The sequence below is a fragment of the Choristoneura fumiferana genome, chromosome 30 (genome assembly GCF_025370935.1).
Source record: "Choristoneura fumiferana chromosome 30, NRCan_CFum_1, whole genome shotgun sequence".
Lineage (NCBI taxonomy): Eukaryota > Metazoa > Arthropoda > Insecta > Lepidoptera > Tortricidae > Choristoneura > Choristoneura fumiferana.
In genome coordinates, this window is record NC_133501.1 from 4,498,361 (window position 1) to 4,509,703 (window position 11,343).

Genomic DNA, 11,343 nt, shown 5'->3' on the forward strand with positions numbered 1-11,343 from the left:
ACATAAAAAAGTTGTGCATTCGGCACAGGTAGTAAGTATAATTAATTTTCATCATTTTTAACCTCCGACGCAAAAAAGGTGTGTTACACGTTTGACGGCTATGTGTGTCTGTCTGTGGCACCCTAGCTTTTAATCGGGTGCGGGTAGATATGAATACGGTTCCTGTTTATTTGAAATCAGGTTTTCTAGCGATGGTTTTTAGACATGTTTCATCAAAATCAGTGGTTTTTGAGATATTGAACTTTGAAGTGACAAAGTCGAGGGTTTTCCAACTATTTGTTGGTAAGGTAAGGTTATATTTAAATTGTAAAATGTACGAATATTCGTGCGCATATTATGTGTACCGACCCTCTTACTTATTCAATTAGTGACAAATATATCTGTGAAAATGTGTTATCAATCCTAGTTTTTTTTAATTAGCCGCCATCCCACGTGGCCTTGGCTTGCAGAATCTGTCTCTTTACTTTATTCTTTGCTGCTACAGGCCGCAAACGAAGCGCGATCGGCGCCAGCGAAAAAACGAAGCGACGAAGTTAGAAAAAGCGAAGACAACCGAAATAACGTTGTGTACAAATGCACAAAATGCGATACAGATGAACTTTTCAAGTCACCCAGTCAACGTAAGAAACATAGAGACACCAAACATCCGGAGGTAGCAGAAAGGAAACATGTATTCGTCGCTTATAATGCGGAGTCAAGAGACAGGCGAAATGTCGCTAGATGGCGTTTGAACTCAATTAATTTAAAAAAAAATAGCTCCATTGATACCATCGATGATTCCGCCGCGTATGTATGGTAGCTTCCGTGTTCGGTACGGTAGATGGCGTTAGTATCAAAGGTCCGTTTTACGTTACAGTCTTGCTTGCGATTGGCTCATTTATTTAATTTAACCAATCACAAACGAGACGCAAATGTCAAAATTGACAAACGGACTCACGATACCAGCGCCAATTAGCCTGTATAGAAACCCCTTTTCATTATAGTGTAAACTTGATTGCAGCGCCATCTATCATCGATCTTGACCAACCTGTTTACTGCGTGCAAATAACCAAGGTTGGAAATTAACAAGATAATCTTCATTGATAGTTATCCGATAATCAAGTTAAAAAAACATCAATTTGTTATCTGTTAACGTCATGTGTTTTATATACCATAAACTGTTATTTACATAAATAATTATCGGATAATTATTTAATTATAGCCGATGAACATCGTCAAATATAGTAGGAATTATTTGAGGTGTCCCGATCTCGTTCACAGCCCACTTTCGAACAAATTGTATTCTATTGTGCCCTCAACCGCATAATACTCAGTTTAAAATGAACGGAAATATTAAACAAAATATTTCATTGAATTAACGACTTTATTGTGTAGACAGAAAGTGCATTCTAAAATGAAATACAGTTCGCAGATAATACTTTTCCATGAGGCTGTTTGTCTACGACGCATTCAATTTTGAAAAACATTATCTGCCAACAATGTTTTATTTAAAATGAACTCTCTATTGCACATTATAAAGTCGTTATTTCAATGACCTATTTTATCTAATATTTCATTTTATTTTAAACTGAGGATTATGCACTTGAAGACATAATAGAATACATTGCCTTTTGTTCGAAACGTTGGCTGTTAACTAGATCGGGACACCTCCAATAATTCCTACTATACCTATACTTTAACATTTGTCGATCTCGATTTAGAAATCACGAAAACTTACATGGGTATTAAGATGAACTTATCCAGCTATATTCTGGGTAAATTGTGAGATAGATATACATGTGTAACGTTTTTTTTTAAAAAGACGGTTATGCACTAGATATAATAATATATTTATCAAACGATGTAAACCTTGATTGCTTTTAATGAGCTTGAATGAGCGATCGGGAACTCATTAGATATTTTAATTAAGATAATTATCTTCATTGATAGTTATTATGTAAATATCGGATAATTATCCTGTTATTATGCAAAAATATAATGTGGAATAAAATAGCTTTTACCCCATGTTTCACCATCCATTAATTGAACTTATTTGGTGGATAAATGTGATGCCATCTCTGTTTGTTTTGTTGAAATAGACGGAGACGGTACTTATCACATTTATCAGTCAAATAAAATTAATCAATGGGTGGTGAAACAGCCCTTACTGTCGTAATTATATGTATAAGTACACTTCACGTGTTTAAATACAACACAGAACTTTACGCATAGTTATATCACAAGGAAATATAATTATTTTATCATTGACAATTAATAGTAAGTATTATAGCGATAATTATCGTCAATAATTTTATTATCCCATGGAATTTGGACAATTAATTTAAGTAATAATTGACTATGTGCAATGTAAAAAAATACCAAAGGAAAAAAAATATAATAAAATATTCAACATAGATTGATGAAAAACTTTTATATATTTTTAAAATGTAGTTAAGCTAAGTTAGTACCTATAGTAGTATTTTATACATACATATATTATTAAATGAAATCTTATATAACATAATAGATATCATAATTAAGCAATATATTGTACCGCTGATAAGGTATTTTATTAAAAATAAACATATTTTACTCATGTTTTAACATAATTTTATTTATTTACTAACAACTCTGGGCATAGCTATTAAAATAATAACAAAATTGTCTGCATCTACAGAACATAAACAACACTTAGTTGCATGAAAACTCCCCTATAATTTATTATTTTTAAGAAGCTACAGTAACTAAAATACACTGCATAACATTTAAAGTGTCATTTTACGATTAAAAGACAGCCCTGTGACAGACAGACAGACGGAAGATTAATGTGACCCACAGACGGTACGAAAATTCCTAAGATCGGAGTGCACCGTTCAATCGGTTCATCATGTCAGCCGAAAGACGTCCACTGCTGGACATAGGCCTCCCCAAGGCTCTCCACTCAGACCGGTCTTGTGCTTTCCGCATCCACCGCGATCCCGCGATCTTAACCAGGTCGTCGCTCCATCTTGTTGGAGGCCTACCGACAGCTCGTCTCCCGGTCCGCGGACGCCATTCGAGAACCTTTTGACCCCATCGGCCAAATCAATCGGCAATCGGTTCGTTTATCGTAAATTCTTACGCCACACACATACATACAGGTTTATCTTAGCGATCTTCATTACAGTTCCGATGGCGGCCGACAAGGCAATACCGGTTGTGGGTCTATAATCAAACCCACAACCGCTTTTGCGTCGCCGAATATATCCTTTTCGGTTTATTTGAATAAACTTTGATGCAATAAAATATCATGTTTTTTTTTTATTCGAATGGATGGCAAACGAGCATGTGGGTCTCCTGATGGTAAGAGATCACCACCGCCCATAAACATCAGCAACACCAGGGGTATTGCAGATGCGTTGCCAACCTAGAGGCCTAAGATGTGATACCTCATGTGCCAGTAATTGCACCGGCTGTCTTACTCTCCACGCCGAAACACAACAGTGCAAGCACTGCTGCTTCAGGGCAGGATTAGCGAGCAAGATGGTGGTAGCAATCCGGGCGGACCATGCACAAGGTCCTACCACCTGTAAACCATGTCTGTCTTTATTACATTTTCGACGGTACAGTTTTAGAAAATCGTATATAACTATAAAGTTTTCTAACACACGATACGATAAATGTATTAGGCAACGGATAAACATACTCATATACTCTTAGGTAAATACATACTTAAATACATATTATACGTCCAAGACCCGAGAACAAGCATTCGTATTATTCATACAAATATCTGCCCCGGCCGGGAATCAAACCCTGGACCTCAAGCTTCGTAGGTTATCTAACCATTTGGCTATCCGGTGGTCTAAATTTAAAAATAACTGATAAACTAAGAACCTAATTTTCAGAACTCTGTCGACCATCGACTCAACTCCCACCCTCATCGTACATCAACCGTACTTCCTTCAAAAGCTCCAACAAATTCAATCCAGTCTTCGCCGAAATACCTATCACTTTCATCTTCTTTTTAACCCTCTCAAAGTTCTCTCTGCCCGAAGGCAGGTCTATCTTGTTTATGACCACGCAACTGTTCCTATTGGATAGGCTACTGTTGTATTGGGATAGTTCGTGTGAGAGATGCCTGTATTGGTGTAAGGGGTCGTCGGTACCATCCAAAAGGTAGATTAGGCCGCGGCAGCGCTCGACGTGTTGAAGGAACTGTATACCTGAAATATTGGAATAATTAAATTATAGTAGACTGTAGAGGGGCATAAAACGCGAGATTTTACCCGAGACGGAGGCGAGGGTTAATAGGTGATATGAGCAAGAAAGGTACAGTCGCAGAAGATTTTGCTACCACCATCTTGCTCGCTAATCCTGCCGTGAAATAGCAGTGCTTGCATTGTTGTGTTTCGGCGTGGAGAGTAAGACAGCCGGTGAAATTACTGGCACGTGAGGTATCCCATCTTAGGCCTCTAGGTTGGCAACGCGTCTGCAATACCCCTGGTGGTTAAGGTGTTCAACTTTTTCATTCGGCGACTTTTTTTATTTTATTCGACTGGATGGCAAACGAGAAAGTAGGTCTCCTGATGGTAAGAGATCACCACCGCCCATAAACATCTGTAACACCAGGGGTATTGCAGATGCGTTGCCAACCTAGAGGCCTAAGATGGGATACCTCACGTGCCAGTAATTTCACCGGCTGTCTTACTCTCCACGCCGAAACACAACAGTGCAAGCACTACTGTTTTGTACTGTTGTGCTTCACGGCAGGATTAGCGAGCAAGATGGTGGTAGCAATCCGGGCGGACCTTGCACAAGGTCCTACCACCTACAAACACTTATCTAACACTTCAAAAATATGTACCATCAGCCAAATACGTAGTCTATCAATTTTCAAACAAGTTCCTATCAAATGAATATTACACAGTTACAGTATTATACAGTCGAACTTTCAAGTTGACAGACACGTCTATTGGCATTATTGTTTTTTGACATGCAAACGATTATCAACTTTAGGGTGATCCTAGATGAGAGTGTGTATACTGGGGTGATAGACCACATATTTGGCTGATGGTACAGTCACCAGCATTAATATCTGCCCACAGCGGAGCGTGCAAAAATATCTGACACGTCCTTCCGGCCCTAGAAATAGAGCCGTATCAGATATTAATGCACGCTTGTTGTCTTTGACTGGTTTGATTGATTTTTAGTTTTATATAAATTAAAAATTATTAAAAAATATATGTAGAAACTTTTTTGTTTGTGGCTGTTGACACCTGATTACCTTGGCCTTAGACGAAGATTTTATTTTATGCACCAGAGCATAAAAATAAGCAATAAGTAATTTTGCAGGTGGTAGGACCTTGTGCAAGGTCCGCCCGGATTGCTACCACCATCTTGCTCGCTAATCCTGCCGTGAAGCAGCAGTGCTTGCACTGTTGTGTTTCGGCGTGGAGTAAGACAGCCGGTGAAATTACTGGCACGTGAGGTATCCCATTTTAGGCCTCTAGGTTGGCAACGCGTCTGCAATACCCCTGGTGGTTAAGGTGTTCAACTTTTTCATTCGGCGACTTTTTTTATTTTATTCGACTGGATGGCAAACGAGAAAGTAGGTCTCCTGATGGTAAGAGATCACCACCGCCCATAAACATCTGTAACACCAGGGTATTGCAGATGCGTTGCCAACCTAGAGGCCTAAGATGGGATACCTCAAGCCATCAACCTCATCCAGCATAAACACGAACTTTACGAGCATGAGAAGTGAAAGTGTTTTTCAATAAAAAGACACGTCGAATTCGCTTGGACGCTTGCCTTCTCTATCTAATGCTAAAAAAACGAAGTATAAACACAGCCAACAAGGGTTATTTCCTCACCTAGACCATGGTTTTTGTGTGAGCCAGGTATCAAGCCAGGCAGGTCAGCTATCGCCACCTGTTCGTAGTCGTCAAATGGCACCATACCTACAACGAAATGAACGTACAAGTATACAGAATGATTCTAGACCGGTGATGAGTTGAAAAATATTGATTAAGATTTTATTAAGTTCAGCCTATATACGCCCCACTGCTGGGCACAGACCTCTCAGAATGAGAGGGCCTGGGCCGTAGTTCCCACGCGGGCCCAATGCGGTTCGGGAACTTCACACACACTATTTATTTTACTTCGCAGGTTTGTGCAGGTTTCCAGGAAAAATATTAATAACCAACCAAAATTTAATACAATAGCTCTCACGCAATTATTTCGTTATATTTATTTAATTACTTAATTTTATACAATCTCCTCACCTACTTCCTGCACTCTACTTGCCTGTATGCGGTCTACTTGCTTATATAAATAAATATCATGGGACACTTGACACCAATTGACCTAGTCCCAAACTAAGCAAAGCTTGTACTATGGACACTAGGCAACGGATAAACATACTTATATAGATAAATACATACTTAAATACATATTAAACACCCAAGACTAGGGATTGCAATCCGGATAGTTCGAAATCCGAAATAACCGAAAAAATCCGGATTTATGCTGTCTTTATAAATTCGGATTTTAAAGTATAAATCCGGTTTTTTCGGATTTCAATTTAAGTTAACATTTAAACAGAATCTATTGAATTTCGTTGCTCGCATTCATTCATTCATACGTTCGCTTCGCTGCCAGCCAGCCGTCATAAGTTGCCTGACACGTGACATAACCTTTTCGGCACCCTCCGCGCCCCGCTGTCTACCTATAGGAATGTGATTTCATGTGATGCGCAATAAGAATCGATTTTGTAAAAGATCGATGTTATGGAATGCGATCTGCAATTATTTAACCGATTCACGAAAATCCAATCATATCTCAGATTGATTCGTTTACTTAGAAGACCGGATTAAAAAATCAAATTAGGTATTGCTAATGTTCCTTAATTGAGAAAAAACATCTAAGGTTTTGTGTGTGCCTTTGGCATTGAAGGTTAATTTTTGAAATACCTTTTTTATGTAATTCCGGAGGGTACAATTTTTTTTTTTACTTTTTGTGAAAATAAACACTTGTTGGGATACTCCTTTGCATTAGGATTTCAATGATACAAGAGGCACCTATTTAAATTCAATAACAAAATAGCTATGCGTTTAACATGAAACTACCGTTAGATTCCCAATCCGCACTGGGCCCGCGTGGGAACTATGGCCCAAGCCCTCTTGTTCTCAGAGGAGAGCTGTGCCCAGCAGTGGGACGTGTATAGGCTGGGATGGATGGGATGGACCGTTAGATTCAATCATAATGAGCGTAATTAGTAATTTCGCTGCCATATCTGTAATTTCGGTCAACAAAAATACCACCGGAATTACGGCACCGAAGATTACGACAGCAAAGTATTTTGGCGATTACTGCTAAACTATTATTACATGAGTACTATTAGCTCTATTCTGAGAAATAAGAACAAAGTCACTAATAAACAAAAATAGAAAAATTGAATTAAAATCATTGTATATCGCACAACGGAATCCACGGAAATTACTTTTAAGATGACCAATACACATCGCGCGAAAGACTTGTACTGATAGGCACACAAAATTCGGTAGTTGGAGGATCACTCTGCGTGATAACTAAAACAGAACTAATGTACTTTCCCATAAAAATGTGAACATAGCGTATCCTTCACCATTAAGATATTAGCAAGTATTTGCGCAAAGTGATATTGGTAGCTCGACGTGTGAGTGTGACAATCACAAAATGGTCAACCTATTTTTAAATAAATATGTATTTAGCATGTAAAAAATATTATAGAATGCGTTATATAATTAGCTTCATTTTATGTACATTTATTAGAAAAAATGACTCTTAGACACAAAGTTATGCTCAATTGATTCAGCAAAACCGCAGGCAGACAGGCTTCACAGACTTACTGCAGTTAGTGTTTCCAATCAGAGTATTAGACTGATTAAACGCATAATATAAAAAAACAGTTTTATTTTAAATTTTCTTAATGTAATTCCATATTTTTTTTTAATTGGTAAAATTATGTTGAAATTCGAAAAATCCGGATAATCCGGATTTGTACGTGTTGATATTTATAAAATCCGGATTTGAAAAAAGACCGGATTTTGCAATCCCTACCCAAGACCCGAGAACAGACATTCATATTATTCATACAAATATCTGCCCCGGCCGGGATTCGAACCCGGGACCTATATGCGGTCTGCTTACCTATATGTGGTTTGCTTACCTATATGCGGTCAGCTTGCCTGTATGCGGTCTACTTGCTTATTGCGGTCTACTGCTTATATATCTTCCGTTTATTAATAATGTTTATGTTGCTCTAAGTGTGTTAATAAAGGCTTAGCTCTAAGTGTGTTAATAAAGGCGGTCTACTTGCTTATATGCTGCCTGCTTACATATATGCGGTCTGCTTACCTATATGAGGTCGGAGAGTGGTGAAAGGGTGGGGGGCGACTGTGGGCCGCGCGCGGGTCAGGGCCCGCAGCAGGGTGCTCTTGCCAGCGTTAGGGAACCCCAGGAGCCCTATGTGGGCCATGGACCGCACCTCCAGAGTATACACGTTCTCTTCCCCTGTGGCACCTATCTCTGCTATATCTGGTGCCTGAAAAAAAAATACCAACTTGTTGCGAAGAGAGAGACAATATGAGTAGAGCCAGTAGAACGGCTGGGCTGCTCGAGATGCCTGCTAAGTATGTATGTATAAGTAAAACGCTTTATTATACAAAAATGAAGAAATACAATTTTATTTTAATTGTTTTCATTCGCATCATGACATGCTTAGAATTTTATTTTTTTTAAATTATTATTACTTTACTTATTAACCTTTGACGATTTCAGTACAAATTCTTATAACTGACATTAATGTATGTAATGAATTATATTGTAATAATGTATTTAATGAATAAATAAACTAAACTAAAGTCAAAATATACTCAGCGGCAAAAAATTGGCCCACTTTACGTACAAAATTAGAAAGAAAGAAAGAAGAAGAAAGAAAAATACATTTATTCGGAACAGTGACAGAATAGTTACATAAAAGAAAGAGAAAAAAAAAAACAGTGTTACTGTTCACGAAACGGACCCACCTCAGCATAATGCCGGCTCAAGAGCTGGCGCTGGTCTTCCGGTGGGACCGTGAGGCAGTCATTGCACGCTGCACGTGCGACCGGACCGTGCCTAATTGTGAACGCGACTGTCTATGGTCAGCGCTACCAACACAGCCAAGCATGACAAATTACTTTGACGGCCAGATATTTTTCCGCTACCTATGTTTTTATTCAATTTAGGCTATAACAAAAATCAGAATCAGAATCATTTATTATTCATATTCATATTCATATCAATAACTGTTACATAATGAACACATGCACACACAGTTATATACATAGGTGCAGATGTCAAAAGAACAGGCATGACTCATTTTGCAAATTTCATTTTAATTTTATTCAATCACTTGTGAATACCAAGAATCTACTACCGATTCTTCTTAAAAGTATGATTTTATGGGATTTGTGACAATTTTAAGTTAATTCCTACATGGCTCATCTCCTAGGCATGCTTTTAGTATACAGAATGTAACATTCATATCGGTCAGTATGGGAAAGTCTGAAACTATAAGACATACGAAGATCTGTTCTTAGGAATGTCTTCGAATAAGAAGAAAAACTGCATTCATACATTTACAAAAAAAAGCTTACTTAGTTCGGGAATCGAACCCGGTCATTTTGAAAAATAAAACATATATTATTTCTATTTTGATATCGGTAGTGCAGCTCATACATAAGCAATAACTGTTACTATGAAGTACGAATCTAGAATGAATAAAATGCATTGTATTTCATATTCTTTAATAATGTAAGTTTTATTATTCAAAAACATCGGGTTCGGTTCCCGAGCTGAGTACAAGTTTTGAAAATGTATGGATGCAGTTTTTCTTGTTATTAAAATCGATGACACGTTTCCTAAGAAAGCATCTTCGTATGTATTATAGTTGCAGACGTTCCCATACTGACTGATATGAATGTTTCACCTGTATATTGCAAACATTGTTCTAACAAAGTGCATCATTGATGTCTCCTGACCTGAGTTACGGGAACCGGATAGCAACACTAAAAAGTTGATCGGCCAAATATATACCTGCACTGTGTCAGTCAGGAAGAACCGGTTCCCGCGGCCCCGGAGCCCCGCGCGCCGCCACGAACATGGTACCCTCGGCGCTCAGGTCCCCAACTACTGTACCACTGCTGTCCCGCACTATGGTACCTGCAACATGATGATGATGATGATGATGACTGTATTCCTTTAGAACACAGGAAGGAGGGACTTCCATAAGTCACTGTGTTAATTACATACAGAATGAGTCACAAGAGCTGGCGAGAATGGACTGGATAAAACTAATGTCACTTAGACATTTTTGTGGGAAAATGACAGATGAAAGACATTTTTTTTATGTCAGCATGCGGGTCACCTGATGGTAGGTGATCACCGCCGCCCATGGACACCTACAGCATTATAAAACCTGCGGGTGCGTTGCCGACCTATAAGACATTTTCATATTTGTGTGAAGTGTATACACACAGTTTCATTCACTCATTCAATCTATTTGTGCCAGCTCTTGTAAATCGACCTGTACACAATGGACGGTTCTGTATGTAGTGGTGTTTTGTTTTATTTGTACAGTTAACCAATTTGATTCCTAGGCCACCATGGAACCTTATCATAGTAAATAATATTTTTTTTTTGTCATAGTAATTAATTTTTTTGTTGAATGTCATTTGGTTCAGAGTCGTCTTTACCTATAGTATGCGTTGCACACGGGCGCAGCGGTGCTAGGGGCGGCGGCCGCGACACTTTGTACTTATTCCATTTTGACCGCGCGCTTCCTAGATGGCGCTAAAGTAATAATTGCACACGGGCGCTACATGGGCTAAAGACGCCGCTGATTTGGTTGACTATACATTTCACAACTCTAGTAAACAAAACAAAATTGTTGAAGCATGGACATACAAACAAAAAACCAAAACATTATTCTGTAAGTACGGGAACGAAGGAGTCTTTTACATATCACCTTTTTTTTAGTAGGCCCACTTTCGCATCAAGAAATGGCAGCACATTAAAAAAATTGGATTGGCAACACATTTCACGGATTAAAATATACATGACACGCAACAGCGACGGTTGGTTACGAAACGTAACATCATGGTATAATATTATTATGGTGTATAGGTACCTTTACACTTTACAATTTTGCAACTTGCTGGATTGATTTTTGCTTGAGCACAGAGAAGTAAACCTTACATCGCTATTGCTGAGACTCCCTGGTTCTACCAGCACTTTTGGAAAGACCACCATTGCCAAGAACAATGCGCCGGAAGAAAATCTGTTGCCAAATCTTTCCAG

The 11,343-nt window shown here is 38.5% G+C and overlaps 1 pseudogene; it reads right to left on the reverse strand.

The window, feature by feature from the left end:
• Positions 1-2,538: 2,538 nt before the first annotated feature.
• LOC141444481 (mitochondrial ribosome-associated GTPase 2-like) lies at positions 2,539-11,295 on the reverse strand (annotated as a pseudogene).
• Positions 11,296-11,343: the final 48 nt, after the last annotated feature.